At 47.1% G+C, this 22,047-nt stretch overlaps 2 pseudogenes; both read right to left on the minus strand.

Moving 5' to 3' along the window:
• Positions 1 to 95: 95 nt before the first annotated feature.
• LOC141953017 (uncharacterized protein C12orf50 homolog) lies at positions 96 to 12,821 on the minus strand (annotated as a pseudogene).
• A 97-nt stretch (positions 12,822 to 12,918) lies between these two features.
• On the minus strand, positions 12,919 to 20,743 carry LOC141953040 (uncharacterized protein C12orf50 homolog; annotated as a pseudogene).
• Positions 20,744 to 22,047: the final 1,304 nt, after the last annotated feature.

Consider the following 22,047-nt stretch of genomic DNA (forward strand, 5'->3'; position numbering starts at 1 on the left):
TCACCTCTTGGGCTTCTCGTCCTCCCTCTTAGTAACGGCAGGCAATCTTGTCCTGAAAGCAGTAGTTTTCTCTCAAAAACTGGACCTTCAGAACCTTAGCTCTGCTTCTTTCTTGAAAGAAAAACTCCAGCCGACAGCGAAAGACGCTTGAAGGCAGGAGGTGGTACCTTCTGCAGGCTTGTTGAACCGACGAAGGCAGTTGCTAGGTGGTTTGGAATGTTACCTTCCAGGGGTTGCCGAGGGCACGTCCAGCGCGTGACGTCAACATCATGGCGCTCTGTAACCTGTCCAGCTTGAACACCTTCCTTTTTCTGCATTGCTGCCGAGTAAAGTAGGGAAAATGGGACCGTTTCAGAGAGTCTCCCGTTGTGGTGTTTCTTTAACGTCAAAGGGAACAAACCCATTTGGCGGGGCTTAAATAGTCCCCAACTTCTTGCCGTAGGAACTGTGTTCTTGGGAACAAATGTTGGCTAGCACAGAGGCAAACTTTATTCTTTGACTGTTTCTTAATCAAAATCCTTGCAGCCAATGTTTCTCTTACTCTACCTCCCTCTTTGGGTTGAGAAAGTTGCTGTTTCCTGTTAGTGGACGGTTAGCTGTTCACTGCTTACACTGTCGGGGTGCAGAGCTGCTTCTTGCTTCCGCGATGTCCACTGGCACGGCTAAAGCAGAAAGAACAGCGTACACTTGTGTCCCTAATTACCACCTCTGATCTCGTTGAGGTCCTGGGCTGCCCCTGCACAAAAAGCAGCTAGCTAGGGGGAAAAACGGAGTTTTAGTGTTGGAAGACGGTGAGGCATCCTGTTCTCCTCAGGTCCTGGGGTCCCATTTAACCCCGCTGACTGACATCAGTGACTCGGAGGTGAGCACTTGAGAGCACCGTTAGGGCAAAAGCTGGGAACTTTGGAGTAAACCATAAAAGCAAGGGCAGAAAGGGAAAGGATCCGCAACCTCAAAAGAGAGGTTAAAGAGTAATACGATAGAGATGAAGCCCAAGAGAAGGGAGGGAGATACAAGGCAGAATTCAGGACAGAGGACTAGTGGTTCATAGCATAGAAGGAAAATTCGGGCAAGCAGGTGAGGGCCGTGAAGGATGAAGTGTCAGTGGGCAGCAGCAGCCATGGGAAGGAAGTGTTAACCCTGCCAAGAGCTTTGCACCCAGGGGCTCTTTGTAGGGGGACAGCTCTGCGTGAAGGAGGCACAGAAGAAGGTACGGTCAGGAAGAATTAATTCTGTATTGTGTTTGCGTGACACGGTTTTGGTAGCGGAGGGGCTGCAGGGGTGGCTTCTGTGAGAAGCTGCCAGAAGCTTCCCCCCGTGTGCGACAGAGGCAGTGCCAGGCGGCTCCAAGATGGCCCCGCTGCCGGCCCGGGCTGAGCCCATGAGCGACGGTGGGAGCGCCTCTGGGATAACATATTTAAGAAGGGGGGAAAACTGCTGGGCAGCAGCGGCATCCGGAGAGAGGAGTGAGAATACGCGAGAGAAACAAGCCTGCGGGCACCAAGGTCGGTGTCTTTCCCTTGAGCTGGGCCTGTCAGTCAGCCCGATCCTGTGCTGGGCATGTGGGCATGTTAAGATGCTAGAAAATGATTTTCTTTTGGCTTTGGCTTGTTGGGGTGGCTTTTTGGGATGGGGAGGTGGGTGAAATTGCATCGGGAGGTGCTAGTTCTTTATGATCCCGGTTTGGAAAGGCCCTCGGATTGTGTAAAGCATCTCTTCAGCTGCTGTTTTTCTGAGATGCCATTTAAAAGGAAAGGAGGGCAGTGTAGCTAATCCTACAGCCATTCAGATGCTGGGAGGCCCAAGTTGTGCAGCACTGAATGGGCCTGCGACTATGGCCCAGCACACCCTGCACCTCCCGTCCGTGGAAAAGTCAGCCCGTTTTGGTCATTTGAGCTCTGACAGGATTTTCCCAAAGAAGCCAAGTCTATTCGTCATTTCCACTGTCAGACAGAAAGGACGTTCACCTGAGAACCTGTCGCTGCGCTCTTAGATAAGGGCTAGGCCAGGCCTTATCTAACTGGACACAGTATCCCTCTGAGTACGATTTTAAATTGCCTCAGGCAGACAACGTAGACCGTGTTGCCGCAAGGCATCGGGTACTACAATTTGAAACGGCGATGTCTAGTTAGAGGGGAGGAAACATTTTCAAGACGCTTAGTCCTTGATTTCAAAAAGGTGTTTCTTGTCTGGTTTTTTTTTTCCCATTTTCTAACTGTCAGCTAAACCGGATACTCTAGATTTTTCTATTCTTCTCTCGGTTAAGGAGAGTGAGGCCTAACTGCACTTTCTAGAATGCATCACTTATTGTTGTTTACATTAAAAGGTCTCTGAGACTGCTAAGGGAAACCAACAGTATTTATTCGTAACAGGAATTATGCCTTAAAACATAGTCTGTACAAATAAATTGAGCTGTCAGATTTTCATAACAGATTAAACTTTGTACATCTATCCAAGGCTGTTGAAGTTTTGAACGTTCTAGTGCACTTCCTAGACGGGATTTTCAGACTTTGTAATTTAATCATCTTTGGATTTTCCGGTTGCTCATTGCCTTGTTTCAACTTTGATTTTTCTTGTCGATGGAAGCACTCGCTTCATCTCTTTCTCCCGTGTAGGTTGGCTTTCTCCTTTTGTGTTGACTCGCATGTCTTCTTGGCTCTGCTGTCAAAATAGAGAGACAGACCATTTTGTGCGTCATTTCCTAGAATAAAACAACACGCTCTCTCAGAAGCATTTTCAGAAGTACGCTTTCAACGCTTGTAGAAGCAACAGAAAAAAAAATCATTTCATCCTAATATAATCCACCCATGTTTCAAAAGGTTCCACGCGAGTATTTTTCCTCGTAAACCTTCCCAAGCAGATGCTTGAGAAGCGTGTGGTGGTTGCACAAAGAAACCAGAACTGGTAGCAAGGCTGGCGAGGGATTCCCGAAGGTGGGTTGAGGTGCTTTGCATCTCCGTGGTGCCTCAAGAGGATTTGCGTCTCTGACGGGAATCCGAATGGCCCAGTGCTGCGTGTGGAAGTGCCCTGGGTCAGCTCAGGGCAGCACTGACAGCGGGGCCGACTGGGGGGTCTGAAACACAGGTGGGGAGGGACCTGGTGCTTTTACTGGAAAGAGGGAATTGTATCGAGCAGTTACCTACCTGAATGGTGGTTTTGAAGTGAGAGCGTGTTTTTCCGTGTGGATTTCTTTTCCTCCAGGTCGGTGAGTTGGAGGATCCTGATGATATTTGTCTGTAGAAAACACACAGACATTGTTTCTTAATTTCAGCTGCAATGGCAGGAAAGACTCCCTGAGCCTGATAGGTGAATTCAGTATGACGTTAGCTGAAGGAGCAATGAATGCATGGGGTGAATCCCACAGCAGCTCTGAAATACCAGCTAGTATTGAGTACAGACTCCCTCTCTAGTCGTTTAAAGCTCATTGGTAATCTCGCAGCGTTCCCAGGGGGCTCACAGGACCTTCCCAATGAGGCGATCCCGCCATGGACATCCTTGACTGCAACAAAGGGGACGTTCCTGTGTTGGAAATCTGCCCGAAGGCATCAATTGCTTTTAGATTAAAGGAGTCCATAAGGCAATGTCCTGTCTTATCCCTGCTTGTGAAGAAGGCACAAGGCAGTATTGTGTTTTTGTGCTGGGCAGTTGATTTTGCATCAGAGTACGCTGCCCGAGGACTAACCCTTCTCAGTAAAACGGGCTGAAAAATGAATATTATTAATCCTCTGGTGTTCTTTTAATGCCACCTTAATTCCGTTAATTCAAATGATTAATTCCACAATAATCCTGAAGTTGTCAGTTTATACACTACACGTAAGTATTACCGTAGTTTTGCGTTTGGGTGCCAAGTCTTGTCTTTGTGTCGAGGTGATTGTTTTGCTTGGGGCATCTCGGACCGTGTGCCTCGGGTACTGCTGAAAAGAAAGGTAGCAAAAATGCTGCTGGTTGCTCTTAGGACAAAAATGCCGATCAGTAAAGCAAAAGCTGTACGTTTATGGTTACATCCAAGACAGATTGCCAGAAGGATACAAGACTCGGAATCCCACCTGTAGGCTTCTTGTCAACTTTATGACAGAGCGGGTGCTATCGAGAGGACAGGTGGAAAAGAGGTGAAGGGAAATAGCATCCTGAATGAATGGCAGGAAGAAGGAATTCAGTCCTCTGTCCCACGTAAATAATGTGAACAAAATGAACATAAATCGCAAACATTTATGCTGCATTTAAATTGCTGGCAGGAGTTTGAACAAGACCTAAAAGATGCTGTAAGAAGTGGGGATCGGTATGTTTGTGCACCGTGGCACATGATTGCATTCATGCCTGCTTGTGGGGCGGAGAAGTGGCTTTCTGCTACGGAGGTGCTAAATTAGTGTTCATGACTATTCTGCCTGACAAATTGTAAAGCTTTATAAAGCTTCACGTTTCTGTCTGTGGATACTGCGGCAGTCTGTTTGTGAAAACGGTGCTGGATCAAATGGACTCTTGTCCATATTCAGGCATAAATAACTGAATTTTCACCTGCAGGGACCAATCGAAAGCAGCACAACACGGACAGGCACGTTTGAGGCGTTTTAAGAATGCAGTGTAAGCAGGAGCCCACCTGTAGCTTCACTGAACTTTGGTTCTTGATTGGCAGTGACGCTACGGTAGACGACATAGGCCTTCCTTCGAGGTTCTGGAGGTGGGACAGAAGACTTTCTGCCCGTTTGTGTGACACACAGACGAGAAGAATCAGTTTCATCCCCCTTCCTTTGAGCCCTTTGCTGGTAGCTTGGTTTTACTCTGGGGTTTGAAGTGTGAATTCCTAAAAGGGAAAAACCAAACAAAACTGTTGTGCTGTTCTTCAGGAATTGACATCCTGGCTGGAAAACGAGATTAAAAAATTGTTCTTTGTGGGTAGCCCAGTCCAAATACATTCAGTGATTTTTATTTAGCACACGATGCTCAGCAATGAGAAGCCAGTGCTGAAGTACATTACCTGCATGTTCAAAGGCTCTGCGGTCTGTTCTGGGAATATCCTCAATTGCTACTCTGCTTCCTGAACGCTGCTCTTCTTTTTTTGCATTACGAAATGTTGTAGGAATTGTATTGCCATCACCTGGAAAGGCAAGAGAAAGAAGGGTTTAGCTGCTTGTGGGTAAGCACAGGGAACGGCACTGCCATTCTCTTCCTCCCGCCTCTGGGAGCTGGTGATTAGTTTAGTGCAGTTGCCTTTAACCTCTCATCTTCTATGCTTCTTTCTCTTTGGTTAGTTCTTTGGATCCTGCCGAGTGCAAGTCGAGCACCTGGTGTGTAACCTGCCGTGCTCTCTAAGGAAATAGCATAATAGGCAGGTTAAGGAGACCCCGGCTCCAAAGTAAGGCACCAGCTACAGCCACCTGCTCATTCTTCAGCTTCTCGCTTTTCATGAATGATATTGATGGATCCTACCCGATGGAATATGTGGCAGATTCAAGGTGCATGTCGCCCTCGTACCTAAAACCTCAAGAGTGAAACCTCAACTTGAAGAAATGCTCTGGGGAAGCACCTCTGTCCTTCTCTCTGAACGTATCTAATTAGAAATACAGATAAATATGGCAAGCTGTGTCCGTATCTTCCGTACGGATTTCCCTGTCTGTAGTCTAAACGTATAGAAATATTCAACAGAAATAGCTTATAAAAACAATTTAATAAGAAACCTGTGAAATGCAGAAAGAAGAAGAAAATAACTTTGCCCAATTCTGTTGAACAATTCAGGCTGCATGGTTCGAAATGGAGACAGTTTTTCCATTCCATTTTTTACCAGCGCATCACCCTACTCAAATCTGCGTTACATTAAACAGCATTATCAAGATTTTATCCCTGAAATTGACACTAATGTGAAAAAAGTTTGGTTTTTTTTTTTCTTCTCTAATTGAAAGTAGCAGGTCATATTTCTGTGCAGCAATTTCTGATGACTGCTCTACTGGTGAGTCTGGTGTGTTTTTATAGTCAGAACATAATGCTCTCTCCTCAAATGGAATTCTACTATTGCTTATTTGGTAAAAGAACTAATACAGATTTTTTTTTTTTTTTTTCAGTCATGCCGCTTGCTCCAGAATGAAGGAGAAACAAAATATAGGAGGTAAGTATTTCTGAATTTGTATTTCTTTGTCCTGCCTTATGTTGGATAAAGCCTAGCATTCAAAAGAAAGTGGAACTCTCTCTTACTATCTCTTGGAAGGCACTTGAAGGGGGTATTTATTTAATCTGAATTTAGTTACAGCAGAGTTTGTTGTGTGGCTGCATTTCATCATCTGGACAGCCAAGACAGCCAGCAGAGAGCCCAGAGCACCTCTGGGAAAGGGACTGGTCTCCCCTTTCTTTGGCACTGTCTTAGGATGCAATAAATAGCCCCGTAAGAGTGCCTGCACGGCCTGGTGGGGAATGGAAACTACATTGCTAAAACTAGGCTACACAAATCTTGATCGTGACGAAAAACTAGATGCGAGACCTATGTTGTGTATCTCAGGAAAGTACACGTGGGGTTAATAGCCCATTTGTACCTTTTGCACCTACAGTCGATGCAGGTAGTCACCACGTGTGTGACACGAGAGAGAGAGAGAGATGGGGGGAATTACTGAAGTGTTTTTATGCTCTTTGTAATATGCTGTCTTTTATCGACACTAAATCTGAGAAGTGGGGAGGAGGGGCAAACTCTGTGATAGTTTCTCCCTGTAACAGTAATTTTCAAAGTGGTAACCATTGTCCAAGCAGATGAAAAGTACTTGCCTTTCTGCAAGTCTCGGTTGGTAGCTTCCGAGGGTGACAGCTCCTTTTCCCGAGGTGAAGACTCAGCGTTTGTAGACTGGTGTTCGCGAGGGGGCTGAATCCTGTAATACTCTCCTAAACACACCCCAAGAGGGAAGGGAAAAAACCAAACCAAAAAAAGGACAACGTTTACTATATTGGCGGCACTGCTGTTTAGGAAAGAGTGACTAAGTTTGTATTTACCAGATTTGTAGCATATTTCCTTTATTGCTCTTTCCTCTTCTATATCTGCATCGGTCTTCGGCACCCAGTTAGGAACATCTGTAGGAAATATTTTTCAAGGGTTACTAGACAGCTGTACAAAGACGTTCGGCAATTCTTAATAAGCAACCACCATAAGGAAATGCACTTTGGTCACAGTCCTTCTTTTTTTTCTGAGTGCAAGCTCTGCTTCTGGCCAGAAAATGGATTCCTTGCTATTGGGTATTTCCAAGTGCAGTGGACTTGCAGTCAGGACACATATTAAGAAGCAAATGTTTGTTGCTGTAAACTGATTCCAAAAGATCTTCAGTACTCATGATCCTTCTTTTACCCCCCAAAGGCAATCTTCTGATGAAACATGTCACCAGGGAGTGCTTGTCACAAAACCTCTGCCCGGAGTTGCTCTCCTGCAATGTCTGCCAGCAGAGCTGGCGAAGGGAGCGCTCGTTGGCCGTCTCAGGTAAGGCTACTAGGATTAGCAAAGCCCTACTTGTTATATTGTTGAGGTTCCCGTGGCTTACTCGCACTGAAACCGAGTTAGGAAGCCTGAACAGGCAGCCCTGCCGGCCAGCCTGAAGGGCAGGGGAAAGGGAGGAGCAGCTTGTGGCTGCCTGAGAACTAGCACAGCAGTCTGCGGAGTGCGCACGTGAGAGTAGGTCGCGCTCTCGCTTTCCCTCTCCGGGAATGTGCGATTCGTTCCTTCCCTGTGAATCTCGTGTCTCTGAGTGAGACACATTCAACAGTTTAACAACGTTTTAAAAAATTAAGTAAGTATATATGTATGTGTGTATATAAAAACATATAGACATTCAGTTTATGTGAAGAGTGTTGTATGGATTCTCTTTGCTAGATTTAAGAATAACTTTGTGTAATAAAATGAGACTGCCCACAGAGTTTAGGCAAGCAGTTGAAGAAATTATTGAAGTTGAAGTCACACCGCTATCTTTTGTGAACAAACCTGTGACTTCAGCTCTATTTAATGAAAAAGAGGTTTGTGAATTATACCGCTGTTGAACTATACAGCCAGGCATTTCACAGGAGTTAGGAAATGTTGCCTGACTCACATCTGGTGACTACCGGTTCCGATAACTTGGGGATTAGCTGGAAACTCTTTCAAAAACTTGTCAACAACTCTTTTCTAAAATTGTAATGGTTATTCGACTCAATCAGCTGTGAAGTGTCAAAAACCCCCCATTCTACTTCCTTGTAAAAGAAAGAAAAAAGTTGTTTACAGTTCTCTTCCTCGTCATCTTCGTCGTCCTCTTCATCCCCGAGGTTTATGATGAGCGGAGGGTGGATTGGCAGTCGAATGTGCTGTTGATGTCTGCGTGGCTCTTGATGGGGGGCTGGGTGCAGGATCTCTTCTTGGCTACCCTGTTGCAGTGGGGCATCTGCAGAAAAGAACATGGTGTTTGTTAGGAGGGAACTAGAATATGAAATCCAGGTTGAGACCAGCAGGTGTAGTTCTGAAATCCTTCTCACACCGAAGGCATCGTTACACAGACAGACTGTGCCTTCTAGGGAAAGCCGCCTGCGGAGGTTGGCAAAAGAGCATCTTGCAGCTGCAGAAAGCAGGGAAGAGCACAGGTACCGGCTCCTCCGAACGGACAGGTGAGGCAGTGCTGAGTGAAGCCTTCTGAGAAGAGGAACATTTTGATCATTCTACAGCCTTTGAGAAAGGCTGGGTGTCTCTTCCAGCTGGTGGAGAGATTAATTTCAGTCAGTAACCTTCATTCTTCCAGTCCCTTTGCAGTTATTGACAACAGAGGGAACCCTGTGATTAGTAATACCTGGGCTGCAGGGAGTCAGTGAGTTTAGGACCCCACCTGTGAGAACATTTTAAACAGGCTGAAGAACAGGCAGGCCGGTATCCCTGCCCGTGGCATCAGTTCTGAAGCAGTTAGCAGCGCTAAGCCCAGGATTACCCATTTTTAGCTTGGGGAGCTTTTCTTGCTGTCAACATTTTCTGAATCACACCTCTCTTTACTGCGTACAACGTGTTGATTTTGAGAAAGACCATGAAGTTCCTGAAAGTGATTTACACTTAATCAGAGGAGAATCATAAAAGATACTCTTTCCCGTAGAAATTTGTATCTACCGGTGATGTTGGCAGCAAAACTCTTTTGGTACTGGGACAGCATTTTCTGAGAGCCGGGAAATGCAAGGGACTGAAATGAAAAATGATGAAAGATGGTGAGCCTCTTTGTATCGTTCAAGCCGACCAACGTGCAGCTCTAGATACAAGCAGGATTCCGTGCACTGCATTAAAGATATTGGATGTTTTTTGGGGTTTTAAAGGCAGAAGATGCAGCGTGGGCATTTTCTTGTATTGCCGTGGTTGCTATTCTTGTGCCTCTCTTGCTTGCCTGTGAGCAGCAGCACGTGGATGAGATTCAAGCCATTTTAAGAACGCTACTGCAGATGAGATTTGTTGTATCTCATGCAAGAGAAAGTAAGATACAGCACTTGAACTTGATAGAGCCTTTGTCAGTGTCCAGAATCGGGTATTAACTAGCTCCGGGGACTGTAAGCCAAATCCAACTTCTGTGAGTTTAAGAAGATTTCGGGAACACAAGGCGCTTGCTTCTGAGTAGAGGTCTTTCTGGACTTCTCTTAGGACACCTGTCTCCAGCTCTGGAGAGGAGGCCCAAGACCAGCTCTATTTTAGTCCGCTTGTTGGTGCTTCTATGGCAAGTCATGCTGACTTGCTGTCACGCCTGCTTCCGCCCAGTTTCTGACATCTGTGTTGGTTCCCCACCCTGGACTCTTACCCTATTCCAGGTTCCGGCTGTCTGCCAGGACTCCTGGTAGGCAAGAGCTCCTCTTAGAAAAGCCCAAGGAGAAAAGACGCCCACTTGTAACGGTGTTTTTTTCCATCAATACTCTGATTTTTCAGACGTTGTACTGCCTTGCAAAGTCTGGCTGTACTTCAGTAGCCCGCATCCAATGTTCAAGCCTGAAAAATGCTTTCAGAGCGCTGAACTGGACATACATCTCCACACAGAGGACTGTAATCTGACGTTACCTATAGAAGGGGTGTCTCATCCGCGTAACGTGTTGTGCTCTATCAACAGCTACTGCTGCTAGTGGCCCTGCCAACCTCCTCCCCCCACCACACAGGCAACTTTTCGTTGCTCTCAAACGATTACCTGCCTACTGGCCATTCTGACTGCTAGAGAGATTTCGTCTAGCAAATACCCAAGTAAAGCAACGTTTTTACTCCGTGGATCTAAAGTGCCGCTTGTGGCTTCGTCTTTCACGTAACTGGTAGCTACGAAGATTCGTAACGTGACAGCTAAAAAAAATCAATGTGGCGCCCCTATGCAAATGCCAGTGCAATTCCTTGCTTTGCCTTGGCCTTGCTGCGATAGCAGATCTTACCTGACTGATTTGCCACGGTGCATTTCTTGACCTCAGTCTAGATGATGGAAGCACCGGAAGGACATTTTTGCGTGTTTACTTAGTCCAGTGAACAAATTGTTGATAAGATATTTTTACTCACTGTTAGTAGGTGGCAAAAAAAGTCCATTGATGTGCCGAGGTTTGCTGTGATGGAAAGCACAGCTGATCCTCAGACAGCCTCGGGGTTGTTTTTCCCAGAAACAGGAGATGTCGTGGTACTTCTGCTGCGGGAGAAAAGAGTTTTCAGATGTTGTAAATGGAACAATAAAAATGGCCTGAATGGATACACACAGCGTGGTGTACTGCTGTGAACATAGGACTAAGGTTTTGTGGGCCCCCGTTCTGATATTGAGGAACCTTTAAAGTTATGTTTAAAGTTCTGTTAAGCTCCAGGTATCTCTGAAGTTATCTTGAGTTAGGTCAATGGAGCTTTCATGAGGTACAACTGTTCCTAGATAAGAACAGGGGTAAAGCAGTCTACTTACTGTCCTGCAGACTTTTCATGAGATGCTGGGAAGAAAAAAACGTTTTTAGTGGCTTAATTGACACGTGACTGAGTTTCCTTTGCTGCACAGTGGGGTAATGGGGTCAATCTCAAATGAGACCTGCAGGACAAGTGCAAATCTTACACTAGTACTCTCTTAGTCTTGAAGGACATGGGTCTATGGGAAAATAAGGAGTAAGAAGCAAAACTCAGAAAGATTCCGAGCCAAAAGAGAAAAACTAAAAATTTGGGAGTTTGTAATCCTTGTACAGACTTGTCAGACTTGGACTTCAAAAGGAGGCAAAAACGCGTTTTGTTCCAATTCCCATTGGAAACGTCAAGTCGCAGAAGAAAGTCCCTTTTGTTTGCAGACTCAAGAGTGTGTTTGAAGGGACTTGCCCCTTTCTTCGCTGAGGCGGAAGAAGCAGCAGGACTGACTGCCCCCTGCGCCGCTGCCGGGGGGAGGTGGGGATACCGGGAGCAAAGCTGAGCCCGGGAAGAAAGGAGGGGTGGGGAAAGGTGTTTTCAAGATGCAGTGGTTGTCACGGTCCTACTCTGTCTGTTTAAGGGGTGGTGGTGTTAGTGTCTGTATTAAATTGGCATCCCTTTTTCCTTCCCTTAACGAGTCTGTCTTTTGCCTGTGCCTTAAAGGCTGAGCTCATCCCTCCTTGTCCTTATCTCAAGTTCGTGGGTCTTTTGCTTTCCTTTGTCTCAGCGCTGGGAGGGAAGCGGGGGGTGAGCAGCATCTTTGCTTATTTTCCCCTTCTCAGCGCTGGGAGGGAAGGGGGCAGTGAGCGGCTGCGTGGTGCTCCGTTGCCCTCTGAGCTCAAACGGTGACACCCTGTCTCTAAACCCGCAGAACAGATGTGACCCTGTCGCCCGTCTCCGTTCTGAGCACACAGTGTCACAGCCAAGAGGTTTTTCACAGGGACAGTCGGCACCTGGAAGCCTCACGAGGAAAATGACTTTGTGGGTAAGTCACACTAGATTCCCATAGGCCAGTGGCTGCCTTAAGTGTGAATCTCCTCTTTTCAAACTTCTTGTGTTTAATTAATGGCGGAGGTGATAGAGTAGTCCATGGACAGCAGTATTAGGGCGACCAGTAGAAACTCAGGTTCGTGTCCTGGCTGTGAACTCCATCCCAGCTGAGAGCTGTAAATGCCAGGTTGAGGGTTAATTCCGAATGAGTTTCTGTGTAGTTTTTTAAAGGAAAACAAACCCAAGGATCTTCAAGCGTGACTATTTGAAGGTAAGTTTCACTCGGGTGCAGACATTTAAGAGCTGGGTCTAGGAGCAGCATCTCCAACCCCCCCCCCCACACACACACTTTTGGACTGTAGCCAGCACAAGTGGGCCATGCCCTGAGACACGCTGGGGTCCGGAGCCAAAGCCCATCTCCCAGGCATCAACGCCTCAGTGCCTGATGCTGAAGCGGATGCAAGAAGGAAGAGCCCTACACCCACCCTTGGATTTTTACTAGGCGGACTAGAAGTATTTCTTTGGAGGACGGACCCATTTTGAAGGACTTTCTCCTAAGTAACCGACTTTACAGAAATCCAGGTAGTTGCTGTAAGCAGAAGCTATAAACATGGCACGTTTATGCAGAATCAGCGTCATGTCAATTCATTAAGAAAGAGATGGGTGATCTTTATGCGCGATTTTTAACTCTGTGTTCCTTGAGTATCTGAACCCAGTTCACAGGAGCAATTGTCCGTGGTTCAGATTATCTTAGCTCTTAGCACTTCCAAAAAGGAGCAGTTTGATGTCGGGGTGCTGCCATGAGCCAGAGAGAGGGACGTATCAACTTGAGACTTCACACAGTAAGCCTCCCTTTCAACACGGGTATATCAAGAAAATGAAGGTTACAAAGCACTGTAAAATCTACAGCATTTACCTGTGCGTAGGGGGAATGAAAACGGAAGTCGGGGTCGTTCCCAACTGCGCCCATTTTCACCTCTTGGGCTTCTCGTCCTCCCTCTTAGTAACGGCAGGCAATCTTGTCCTGAAAGCAGTAGTTTTCTCTCAAAAACTGGACCTTCAGAACCTTAGCTCTGCTTCTTTCTTGAAAGAAAAACTCCAGCCGACAGCGAAAGACGCTTGAAGGCAGGAGGTGGTACCTTCTGCAGGCTTGTTGAACCGACGAAGGCAGTTGCTAGGTGGTTTGGAATGTTACCTTCCAGGGGTTGCCGAGGGCACGTCCAGCGCGTGACGTCAACATCATGGCGCTCTGTAACCTGTCCAGCTTGAACACCTTCCTTTTTCTGCATTGCTGCCGAGTAAAGTAGGGAAAATGGGACCATTTCAGAGAGTCTCCCGTTGTGGTGTTTCTTTAACGTCAAAGGGAACAAACCCATTTGGCGGGGCTTAAATAGTCCCCAACTTCTTGCCGTAGGAACTGTGTTCTTGGGAACAAATGTTGGCTAGCACAGAGGCAAACTTTATTCTTTGACTGTTTCTTAATCAAAATCCTTGCAGCCAATGTTTCTCTTACTCTACCTCCCTCTTTGGGTTGAGAAAGTTGCTGTTTCCTGTTAGTGGACGGTTAGCTGTTCACTGCTTACACTGTCGGGGTGCAGAGCTGCTTCTTGCTTCCGCGATGTCCACTGGCACGGCTAAAGCAGAAAGAACAGCGTACACTTGTGTCCCTAATTACCACCTCTGATCTCGTTGAGGTCCTGGGCTGCCCCTGCACAAAAAGCAGCTAGCTAGGGGGAAAAACGGAGTTTTAGTGTTGGAAGACGGTGAGGCATCCTGTTCTCCTCAGGTCCTGGGGTCCCATTTAACCCCGCTGACTGACATCAGTGACTCGGAGGTGAGCACTTGAGAGCACCGTTAGGGCAAAAGCTGGGAACTTTGGAGTAAACCATAAAAGCAAGGGCAGAAAGGGAAAGGATCCGCAACCTCAAAAGAGAGGTTAAAGAGTAATACGATAGAGATGAAGCCCAAGAGAAGGGAGGGAGATACAAGGCAGAATTCAGGACAGAGGACTAGTGGTTCATAGCATAGAAGGAAAATTCGGGCAAGCAGGTGAGGGCCGTGAAGGATGAAGTGTCAGTGGGCAGCAGCAGCCATGGGAAGGAAGTGTTAACCCTGCCAAGAGCTTTGCACCCAGGGGCTCTTTGTAGGGGGACAGCTCTGCGTGAAGGAGGCACAGAAGAAGGTACGGTCAGGAAGAATTAATTCTGTATTGTGTTTGCGTGACACGGTTTTGGTAGCGGAGGGGCTGCAGGGGTGGCTTCTGTGAGAAGCTGCCAGAAGCTTCCCCCCGTGTGCGACAGAGGCAGTGCCAGGCGGCTCCAAGATGGCCCCGCTGCCGGCCCGGGCTGAGCCCATGAGCGACGGTGGGAGCGCCTCTGGGATAACATATTTAAGAAGGGGGGAAAACTGCTGGGCAGCAGCGGCATCCGGAGAGAGGAGTGAGAATACGCGAGAGAAACAAGCCTGCGGGCACCAAGGTCGGTGTCTTTCCCTTGAGCTGGGCCTGTCAGTCAGCCCGATCCTGTGCTGGGCATGTGGGCATGTTAAGATGCTAGAAAATGATTTTCTTTTGGCTTTGGCTTGTTGGGGTGGCTTTTTGGGATGGGGAGGTGGGTGAAATTGCATCGGGAGGTGCTAGTTCTTTATGATCCCGGTTTGGAAAGGCCCTCGGATTGTGTAAAGCATCTCTTCAGCTGCTGTTTTTCTGAGATGCCATTTAAAAGGAAAGGAGGGCAGTGTAGCTAATCCTACAGCCATTCAGATGCTGGGAGGCCCAAGTTGTGCAGCACTGAATGGGCCTGCGACTATGGCCCAGCACACCCTGCACCTCCCGTCCGTGGAAAAGTCAGCCCGTTTTGGTCATTTGAGCTCTGACAGGATTTTCCCAAAGAAGCCAAGTCTATTCGTCATTTCCACTGTCAGACAGAAAGGACGTTCACCTGAGAACCTGTCGCTGCGCTCTTAGATAAGGGCTAGGCCAGGCCTTATCTAACTGGACACAGTATCCCTCTGAGTACGATTTTAAATTGCCTCAGGCAGACAACGTAGACCGTGTTGCCGCAAGGCATCGGGTACTACAATTTGAAACGGCGATGTCTAGTTAGAGGGGAGGAAACATTTTCAAGACGCTTAGTCCTTGATTTCAAAAAGGTGTTTCTTGTCTGGTTTTTTTTTTCCCATTTTCTAACTGTCAGCTAAACCGGATACTCTAGATTTTTCTATTCTTCTCTCGGTTAAGGAGAGTGAGGCCTAACTGCACTTTCTAGAATGCATCACTTATTGTTGTTTACATTAAAAGGTCTCTGAGACTGCTAAGGGAAACCAACAGTATTTATTCGTAACAGGAATTATGCCTTAAAACATAGTCTGTACAAATAAATTGAGCTGTCAGATTTTCATAACAGATTAAACTTTGTACATCTATCGAAGGCTGTTGAAGTTTTGAACGTTCTAGTGCACTTCCTAGACGGGATTTTCAGACTTTGTAATTTAATCATCTTTGGATTTTCCGGTTGCTCATTGCCTTGTTTCAACTTTGATTTTTCTTGTCGATGGAAGCACTCGCTTCATCTCTTTCTCCCGTGTAGGTTGGCTTTCTCCTTTTGTGTTGACTCGCATGTCTTCTTGGCTCTGCTGTCAAAATAGAGAGACAGACCATTTTGTGCGTCATTTCCTAGAATAAAACAACACGCTCTCTCAGAAGCATTTTCAGAAGTACGCTTTCAACGCTTGTAGAAGCAACAGAAAAAAAAATCATTTCATCCTAATATAATCCACCCATGTTTCAAAAGGTTCCACGCGAGTATTTTTCCTCGTAAACCTTCCCAAGCAGATGCTTGAGAAGCGTGTGGTGGTTGCACAAAGAAACCAGAACTGGTAGCAAGGCTGGCGAGGGATTCCCGAAGGTGGGTTGAGGTGCTTTGCATCTCCGTGGTGCCTCAAGAGGATTTGCGTCTCTGACGGGAATCCGAATGGCCCAGTGCTGCGTGTGGAAGTGCCCTGGGTCAGCTCAGGGCAGCACTGACAGCGGGGCCGACTGGGGGGTCTGAAACACAGGTGGGGAGGGACCTGGTGCTTTTACTGGAAAGAGGGAATTGTATCGAGCAGTTACCTACCTGAATGGTGGTTTTGAAGTGAGAGCGTGTTTTTCCGTGTGGATTTCTTTTCCTCCAGGTCGGTGAGTTGGAGGATCCTGATGATATTTGTCTGTAGAAAACACACAGACATTGTTTCTTAATTTCAGCTGCAATGGCAGGAAAGACTCCCTGAGCCTGATAGGTGAATTCAGTATGACGTTAGCTGAAGGAGCAATGAATGCATGGGGTGAATCCCACAGCAGCTCTGAAATACCAGCTAGTATTGAGTACAGACTCCCTCTCTAGTCGTTTAAAGCTCATTGGTAATCTCGCAGCGTTCCCAGGGGGCTCACAGGACCTTCCCAATGAGGCGATCCCGCCATGGACATCCTTGACTGCAACAAAGGGGACGTTCCTGTGTTGGAAATCTGCCCGAAGGCATCAATTGCTTTTAGATTAAAGGAGTCCATAAGGCAATGTCCTGTCTTATCCCTGCTTGTGAAGAAGGCACAAGGCAGTATTGTGTTTTTGTGCTGGGCAGTTGATTTTGCATCAGAGTACGCTGCCCGAGGACTAACCCTTCTCAGTAAAACGGGCTGAAAAATGAATATTATTAATCCTCTGGTGTTCTTTTAATGCCACCTTAATTCCGTTAATTCAAATGATTAATTCCACAATAATCCTGAAGTTGTCAGTTTATACACTACACGTAAGTATTACCGTAGTTTTGCGTTTGGGTGCCAAGTCTTGTCTTTGTGTCGAGGTGATTGTTTTGCTTGGGGCATCTCGGACCGTGTGGCTCGGGTACTGCTGAAAAGAAAGGTAGCAAAAATGCTGCTGGTTGCTCTTAGGACAAAAATGCCGATCAGTAAAGCAAAAGCTGTACGTTTATGGTTACATCCAAGACAGATTGCCAGAAGGATACAAGACTCGGAATCCCACCTGTAGGCTTCTTGTCAACTTTATGACAGAGCAGGTGCTATCGAGAGGACAGGTGGAAAAGAGGTGAAGGGAAATAGCATCCTGAATGAATGGCAGGAAGAAGGAATTCAGTCCTCTGTCCCACGTAAATAATGTGAACAAAATGAACATAAATCGCAAACATTTATGCTGCATTTAAATTGCTGGCAGGAGTTTGAACAAGACCTAAAAGATGCTGTAAGAAGTGGGGATCGGTATGTTTGTGCACCGTGGCACATGATTGCATTCATGCCTGCTTGTGGGGCGGAGAAGTGGCTTTCTGCTACGGAGGTGCTAAATTAGTGTTCATGACTATTCTGCCTGACAAATTGTAAAGCTTTATAAAGCTTCATGTTTCTGTCTGTGGATACTGCGGCAGTCTGTTTGTGAAAACGGTGCTGGATCAAATGGACTCTTGTCCATATTCAGGCATAAATAACTGAATTTTCACCTGCAGGGACCAATCGAAAGCAGCACAACACGGACAGGCACGTTTGAGGCGTTTTAAGAATGCAGTGTAAGCAGGAGCCCACCTGTAGCTTCACTGAACTTTGGTTCTTGATTGGCAGTGACGCTACGGTAGACGACATAGGCCTTCCTTCGAGGTTCTGGAGGTGGGACAGAAGACTTTCTGCCCGTTTGTGTGACACACAGACGAGAAGAATCAGTTTCATCCCCCTTCCTTTGAGCCCTTTGCTGGTAGCTTGGTTTTACTCTGGGGTTTGAAGTGTGAATTCCTAAAAGGGAAAAACCAAACAAAACTGTTGTGCTGTTCTTCAGGAATTGACATCCTGGCTGGAAAACGAGATTAAAAAATTGTTCTTTGTGGGTAGCCCAGTCCAAATACATTCAGTGATTTTTATTTAGCACACGATGCTCAGCAATGAGAAGCCAGTGCTGAAGTACATTACCTGCATGTTCAAAGGCTCTGCGGTCTGTTCTGGGAATATCCTCAATTGCTACTCTGCTTCCTGAACGCTGCTCTTCTTTTTTTGCATTACGAAATGTTGTAGGAATTGTATTGCCATCACCTGGAAAGGCAAGAGAAAGAAGGGTTTAGCTGCTTGTGGGTAAGCACAGGGAACGGCACTGCCATTCTCTTCCTCCCGCCTCTGGGAGCTGGTGATTAGTTTAGTGCAGTTGCCTTTAACCTCTCATCTTCTATGCTTCTTTCTCTTTGGTTAGTTCTTTGGATCCTGCCGAGTGCAAGTCGAGCACCTGGTGTGTAACCTGCCGTGCTCTCTAAGGAAATAGCATAATAGGCAGGTTAAGGAGACCCCGGCTCCAAAGTAAGGCACCAGCTACAGCCACCTGCTCATTCTTCAGCTTCTCGCTTTTCATGAATGATATTGATGGATCCTACCCGATGGAATATGTGGCAGATTCAAGGTGCATGTCGCCCTCGTACCTAAAACCTCAAGAGTGAAACCTCAACTTGAAGAAATGCTCTGGGGAAGCACCTCTGTCCTTCTCTCTGAACGTATCTAATTAGAAATACAGATAAATATGGCAAGCTGTGTCCGTATCTTCCGTACGGATTTCCCTGTCTGTAGTCTAAACGTATAGAAATATTCAACAGAAATAGCTTATAAAAACAATTTAATAAGAAACCTGTGAAATGCAGAAAGAAGAAGAAAATAACTTTGCCCAATTCTGTTGAACAATTCAGGCTGCATGGTTCGAAATGGAGACAGTTTTTCCATTCCATTTTTTACCAGCGCATCACCCTACTCAAATCTGCGTTACATTAAACAGCATTATCAAGATTTTATCCCTGAAATTGACACTAATGTGAAAAAAGTTTGTTTTTTTTTTTTCTTCTCTAATTGAAAGTAGCAGGTCATATTTCTGTGCAGCAATTTCTGATGACTGCTCTACTGGTGAGTCTGGTGTGTTTTTATAGTCAGAACATAATGCTCTCTCCTCAAATGGAATTCTACTATTGCTTATTTGGTAAAAGAACTAATACAGATTTTTTTTTTTTTTTTTCAGTCATGCCGCTTGCTCCAGAATGAAGGAGAAACAAAATATAGGAGGTAAGTATTTCTGAATTTGTATTTCTTTGTCCTGCCTTATGTTGGATAAAGCCTAGCATTCAAAAGAAAGTGGAACTCTCTCTTACTATCTCTTGGAAGGCACTTGAAGGGGGTATTTATTTAATCTGAATTTAGTTACAGCAGAGTTTGTTGTGTGGCTGCATTTCATCATCTGGACAGCCAAGACAGCCAGCAGAGAGCCCAGAGCACCTCTGGGAAAGGGACTGGTCTCCCCTTTCTTTGGCACTGTCTTAGGATGCAATAAATAGCCCCGTAAGAGTGCCTGCACGGCCTGGTGGGGAATGGAAACTACATTGCTAAAACTAGGCTACACAAATCTTGATCGTGACGAAAAACTAGATGCGAGACCTATGTTGTGTATCTCAGGAAAGTACACGTGGGGTTAATAGCCCATTTGTACCTTTTGCACCTACAGTCGATACAGGTAGTCACCACGTGTGTGACACGAGAGAGAGAGAGAGATGGGGGGAATTACTGAAGTGTTTTTATGCTCTTTGTAATATGCTGTCTTTTATCGACACTAAATCTGAGAAGTGGGGAGGAGGGGCAAACTCTGTGATAGTTTCTCCCTGTAACAGTAATTTTCAAAGTGGTAACCATTGTCCAAGCAGATGAAAAGTACTTGCCTTTCTGCAAGTCTCGGTTGGTAGCTTCCGAGGGTGACAGCTCCTTTTCCCGAGGTGAAGACTCAGCGTTTGTAGACTGGTGTTCGCGAGGGGGCTGAATCCTGTAATACTCTCCTAAACACACCCCAAGAGGGAAGGGAAAAAACCAAACCAAAAAAAGGACAACGTTTACTATATTGGCGGCACTGCTGTTTAGGAAAGAGTGACTAAGTTTGTATTTACCAGATTTGTAGCATATTTCCTTTATTGCTCTTTCCTCTTCTATATCTGCATCGGTCTTCGGCACCCAGTTAGGAACATCTGTAGGAAATATTTTTCAAGGGTTACTAGACAGCTGTACAAAGACGTTCGGCAATTCTTAATAAGCAACCACCATAAGGAAATGCACTTTGGTCACAGTCCTTCTTTTTTTTCTGAGTGCAAGCTCTGCTTCTGGCCAGAAAATGGATTCCTTGCTATTGGGTATTTCCAAGTGCAGTGGACTTGCAGTCAGGACACATATTAAGAAGCAAATGTTTGTTGCTGTAAACTGATTCCAAAAGATCTTCAGTACTCATGATCCTTCTTTTACCCCCCAAAGGCAATCTTCTGATGAAACATGTCACCCGGTGTCCCGATCTAATATCGTGACAGGTTCTTAAACGATCCCAAGAGTGAAAATAAGACACAAACAAAGTCAGATGCCATACAACGTTGTTTACTTTATTTGCTGTAATAATTAGTAATATCAATAGGACAGAGAGGAAAAGAAGGGGAAAGTCAGAATCCCTAAGCAAGAAAACGGTAGATATGCAGCTAATTTCCTCCACCACCAGGGATCCAGCGATGTTCTGTTGGCTCAGCCTCGGTGCAGGTGACGGTGACTCCAAGCTCCGCTGAGGTTCCGGCTCCAAGTCACAGGTCTCGAAGAAGGTGCGCCCTGCGGGAGGAGTACGCAGTCCTTTTATTGTCCCAGTTCCCTTGACTTTTCCAAAGAGTCCGCCCTTTTCATGCCAGCCTGCGTGTCTTACCCAGATCATGGGGCTCATGGTCCCGTGATCCTCCAAGTGCGGATGCCCAGGTGCTCGCGCTGGTCATACCGGCCCGCGTGTCTTCCGCACCCCGATTTAGCTTCGCGCGGATGTCGTGGTGTCGGCAGGGACCCTTCGTCTCCTTCAGAACGTACTCCTCCATGACAACAGGGTGCCGAGGCCAGGAAGTGGTGGTGGAGCAAAAGCGATGTTGAGACATGCAAAGTCTTAATACAGTTCCTTCCACCACTGACTCCGGGGCCCCGCAGCTGCTGTCTACAATAAAACGATCTTTTCTCTCTTATGACTGAGTCTGCCACAAGATATTCTGGAGTGGGGGGGCTGTTGTTCTGTGATGAATCCTCAGGGAGGGGTTCGGGATCGTCCCTTGTCCCAGCACCCTTCCCAGTGGGTGTCAGGGCTGAGTCGAGGTGCTTTAGGAGGGAAACCGAAGCCCAGAGTCACGTGGGAGGGTGGAGGTTGAATGGAGCAAGTGACAAGTTGGTATCACTCAGAATCTAAGCGTAGCTGCCCCCAGCCCCTGTGACACCTGAGGATAAACTGGGACGCAAGGGGGTTTGTTTTCTGCCAAATTACCCTGTAACATGACAGGTGTCAATGTTGGGGACACTCCAGGGATGGGGATGAACCACAGACACCTGGGGACACCCTGGTCCCCTCCCAGTTGTGGGGCATCAAAGTGGGGTGCACCCCAGGGATGGGGATGTCCCCAAGAGCCAGCTTGGGGTCTCCTGTGTCCCCTCAAAGTCATGGGGTGTCAATGTGAGGGCACTCCGAGGACAGGGACATCACTAAGAGCCACCTTGGGGTCCCTCAAGGTCATGGGGCATCAACGTGGGGGACATCTCATGGATGGGAATGTCCCCAAGAGCCACCTTGGTGTCCCCGTGTCCCCTCCCATGCCCAGGGTGATGATTTGGGGACCTTCAGGAGACCCTGGGGCATGTGTGGGGTGTCCCCATGGCCCCCCTGGGGTGTCCTTGTGTCCCCCATCCTGGTCCACGCCATGGATGCACAAGTGGAGGCCGTTGGTGGCTTTCCTTGTCAGCCTGGTGTGGTCCCTTTCCTGGGGGGTGGGGGAGGACACACAGGTGACAACAGGCTCCCCAAACCTGAGGGGAGTGGTTGTGAGGGGCACTGGGACATCCCCCCTTCCCAGTTGTCCTCGAGAGTTTGGGGGTGCAGGGATAGGGGTGTGGCATCGGTGGGAACCCCCAAAAAACCCTGCAGGGGGTGGTGGGGGCAGCACGAAACAGTGTGTGGGGCAACTGAGGGGTGTGGGGGGGGTGACAGTGCTGGGACCCCCAAAGCTCCCACAGAGGAAAGTAGGGATGTGGAGGAGGGATTTGGGGGTCTCAGTGGGGGAACTGGGCGTGCAGGAGGAGGGGTCACATCACTGGGACCTCCCCCAGACCCCTGCAGGGGACAGTGGTGATGGGGGGATCT

The sequence above is a fragment of the Strix uralensis genome, chromosome 1 (genome assembly GCF_047716275.1).
Source record: "Strix uralensis isolate ZFMK-TIS-50842 chromosome 1, bStrUra1, whole genome shotgun sequence".
Lineage (NCBI taxonomy): Eukaryota > Metazoa > Chordata > Aves > Strigiformes > Strigidae > Strix > Strix uralensis.